Source organism: Microtus ochrogaster, unplaced genomic scaffold (genome assembly GCF_000317375.1).
Source record: "Microtus ochrogaster isolate Prairie Vole_2 unplaced genomic scaffold, MicOch1.0 UNK2, whole genome shotgun sequence".
NCBI lineage: Eukaryota > Metazoa > Chordata > Mammalia > Rodentia > Cricetidae > Microtus > Microtus ochrogaster.
Genome location: NW_004949100.1, coordinates 14,700,252 through 14,704,620, shown reverse-complemented (window position 1 = coordinate 14,704,620; position 4,369 = coordinate 14,700,252).

Below are 4,369 nucleotides of genomic sequence, written 5' to 3'. Positions count from 1 at the left end.
TTTCTTAATAAAAAAAAAATAAGAATAAAAAAAAAAGAAAAAAAAAAAGAAACACAGCGTACTGTTTTAGGAAACATGTAAACATCATTTTGACATCTATAGATAATGTATACAATGAAACTGGCATGGTCATCATTTCATATAGCTATCTATGCTTCAATTATGCATAAGAAAACCTAGATATATTTATTACACAAAATTTATAAGCACAAAAAAAAAAAGATATGTCAAATTATTTTATGGTATGGATAAGAACATAAAACATATCAAAGCATATTAATACAAAGTATTTACATTATATTATATTATAAAAATGTTTATATTACCAAGACATTAAAACAAATAAAATAGTAATTTTACCACAATATCCCAATGAGAGTGTTAAGACATAGGAAATGAAGCTAAAAAATATATAGAACCTTTTCCATGCCCAGTATACATTTCTAAAGTTAGTAAATAAATGGAATCAATAAATAAATTGCAGTGTTAAGCATGTTTAGATGTTATTAAACAATAATTTTTCATGGACTGTAGCCAAGAAAACAGTCCATGAGAAGACACATTGCAGAAAGAACACACTATGCTGACTTTTGCCAACTCACTAGACACAGATATCTCAATTTTTAATAAACTCTGATATATTCTTTCTAGGCATAAATGTTCTTCCATTTTATATTTACATAAAAAATGAAATGAAACATATCTGAACTTTTTAGCTGTCAATACCAGTTCTGGATGAGTATTTATTTGGCTGAACACTCATACAAATAGAAAACTGTAGCACATTAGACTTACGTACTTAAACTTTGAAAAATTTTATCATGGATTATTATTATCTTTAATATATTTTCTAATGAGCTTATTAAATAGTCACAACATTAGGAAGAAACAGGTATATCCATGTAGGTATTTTTAATCCATTCATATACCAATATTTAAAATTAACTGAGTACTCTATGCTATTATCTATAGAACTGAATATTGAAATCACAAAATGGTCCTTCATTTTGGAGTAGGAATGATATGCTTGATTAACTTCTTTTTGCAGTACTGGGAAATGAGTGAAAATCATCCCCAATGCTAGTCAAGTGCAGATTACAACCTCAATACCATTAAATGTGCCTTAAAATATTTATTTATGGGGACTGGAGGGAAAGCTCAGAAGATAATAATATTCTTGTTTTGTAAGCATTAGGAACTGAGTTAGGTAGGATGCCTTGCACCAAAGCAATAGCCCAGATGTTTCACAGTATACATATAATCCCAGCAACAATGAGGGGAAGACAGGAAAATCTAGGGGCCGATCATTCCAGTCAAATAGGAGAGCTCCAGACACAGTGTGAGTCTTAAAACTTGAGGTGGAAACTCATAAAGCCATGTCTGATATTGAAATCTAGCTTACACACACACACACACACACACACACACACAGAGAGAGAGAGAGAGAGAGAGAGAGAGAGAGAGAGAGAGAGAGAGAGAATCACAGATGAACAAAACACTGGAAATGAGATTTGGTAGAACACAAACTTTATACAGGTGTGTGTGTGTGTGTGTGTGTGTGTGTGTGTGTGTGTGTGTGTTTGTGTGCGGCACACGTGAGTGCGTGCATGCATGTATGTTTTAATTAGGTTACAGTTTAGTGCTGTTTTATTTGTATTCCTTGGGTGTTGTTTTATTTTTTTTCTTGTTTATTTTTTGAGGAGGAGGTAATCATATATTGTGTTTATGTTTGATTTTTGAGAAAGAACTTAAAGTTGGTTGGATAGGAATGGGGAGAGGACCTGGAAGTACTTGGTGGGTGGAAGGAAAGAATATGATCAAAATGTATTTAAAATTCAATGTATTTTAAAGGATAAAATATAAGTTAAAGAACTTAATGTTTTTAATTAAGCTTAAATTACAGATGATAATATCTTCAACCAAGTCATGTGTCAATTAAAGTCATGTGATACATCTTTAAGGAAACAGAGCCTCTCATCTCTGCACGTAGGAAATTCAAGTAAAAATGGCTATCCTTTCTACCATCCAATAAATTATTATTATCATTATTATTAGACTTCGTGAGACAGAGGTTTCTCTGTTTCAGTTCTGACTGCCCTGGACTCACTCTGTAGATAAGGCTGGCCTTGAATCCAGAGCTCGGACTGCTTCTGCCTCCCAAGTGCTGGGATTAGAGGTGTGTGCAACTACAGCCTGGCTCTTTTCCAATGTTACTTAGTAAGCATTAGAGTTGGGGTGGAGTTTAAAACTAGATGAGGCAATGTCATTGAAAAGTTTCTACATCCTGAGAAGCCTCTCAGCCGACACATCAATCCAAATCAGACCAAATCAAACCAAATTAGAAAAAAAAAAGCCAAGGTTTAATGAATACAATTCTCCTGGATCGTTTTCCAGCAAAGACCTCACCGCCCCAGAAAGAAGACAGGAAAGGAAGATGGGAAAACCACAAGTTTGCTGGGGGGGAGGAGCAGTTCAAATGTCCTGAGAGAGTGGTCTTGAGCATCTCTGGGGGCAGGGTCATGATTTGGCCAACTTGCTGAGATAGTGCAGGGTTTGGAGAGAGATGGGTTAGGGGGCCTGGGGTGGAGCTTCCTCCTCAACATCCTAGACTCCTTGGGTATAGGGATGCCAATTCAAGTCTGGCTACTTTCTTTTGACATGGGACAATGTGGGGAGGAGGAAAATTGAAAATTTATGGGCTCACGCTCTGTGGGAGGTATGGGTGGAGAGGTATCTAGTTAACTGCCATCCTGAAGACCTCAGGAAACTTGTCCTTGAGAGAGTTGAAAAGGCAGATTGCTAGGAGAAAAAAATAGATTGTTATCACTGGCTCTATGAATAGGGCTAGCCATGGGAAAAGTGACAACTGCCAGAATGGAAAGACTGGGAAAATGCCCTGCTTGTACAGGAAAGGCAAGGATAAATGAGGAAGATGAGAGCAGATATGCCCTTCAAAATCAGATTTCAGTTGTGGGGTCGGTGTCCATTTGAGCCTGGAGATGTGGTGCCAATGGTGAAGTTCCAGGAGCTGGTGTGGGTGCTGTCATTATCTGAAGAACCCTCTGCAGGTTGGTCTTGGCCCAGACAGCAGGAGTGACCTGTAAAATATGCTCACATATTTGTGGTGATGCTAGTTCAAACACCTCCACCGTGTACCCATTAAATGAAAGCAGAGCACAATACTTATGTAACGTACATAATACTTGACAATGATAATAAAGGACTATGCTACTGTTTAAAAAAAATTGGGTGGAGTCAAAATAGGCTCAGAACATTTTCTGAAAAAAAGGGTTTCAAAGGGAAAAGGCAAGTCCTTGTCCCAGTAACAGGTTGGGAGTCAGACATGGCTGCATCTTTGGCAAGACATCCCTCTACCCCAAAATTGCAGGAGGCTCGGGGCCTCTAAGGTAATTTTTGGAAAGGACAACTTACTCAGTCTCTCAACAGACAGAACTTTCTTTAGCGTCTAAACAAGTATTTTTCACAGTGAAATCCTTTAAAAATGTCTTTCTGATGTAGATTGTTCTGTTTTGTTCAATTCTCCAATTTTCTGGCATACTTTTGCTCTTTAACCTTTTGTACTTGAGATCCCTTAACTTCAGTCAAATCGTACCCATCCAAAACATACTCCTGTGTTAGTTATCGCCCTTTGAGCAATTATCTTCAGCTGCATGCTGGTGAGCTGTGTTATCACATCACCTCCTGTGCTCTGGAAATCACAGTGTCCACAGCTCCTCTAGGGCTAGCTGCAGAGACTTAAAAATTACACTATAGATGAAAATTACTTAATTTTCTCATTGTCACAATAACACATTTTTACTGTTTTTATTAAACTGAAATCAATTGAAATAAATGCTTGCATCTTTCCAATGTTGAGTTAACACCCATACAAGTGACACCCCTCTAACTTAAACTATCACTTTGCATATACAAAGAATTGCTAAATAGGATTTTAAAAAGTAAGATTATACTCAGTCTATCATGGCTGAAACTTTTTTGGTTATTTAATTCAATGGAGGTTTTCCTGTTTCCTTGTTTGTTTTGAGAGAGGATCTATAGATAAGACTGACTTTGAGTTGCATATCTATGAGTTGGAAGATAACTTTTGAATGTCTAATCTCCTGCCTCTACCCCCAGAGTGCCAAAATTACGCGTGTGTGCCATTATACCTGCTTTTATGTAGTACTCAGGATAGAACCAAGGTTTCTTGTATCCTAGACAAGCTCTCGACAAGTTGGTTCGTATTGCATACCTCTGGATATGTTTTGGATTTAGTATCTTTAGGCTTTGAATCAAACAATTGTCCTTTCTTTTTATATATATATTTTATTTTTTTTATTGAGAAAGGAAAAAAAAAGTTTCCCCCTCC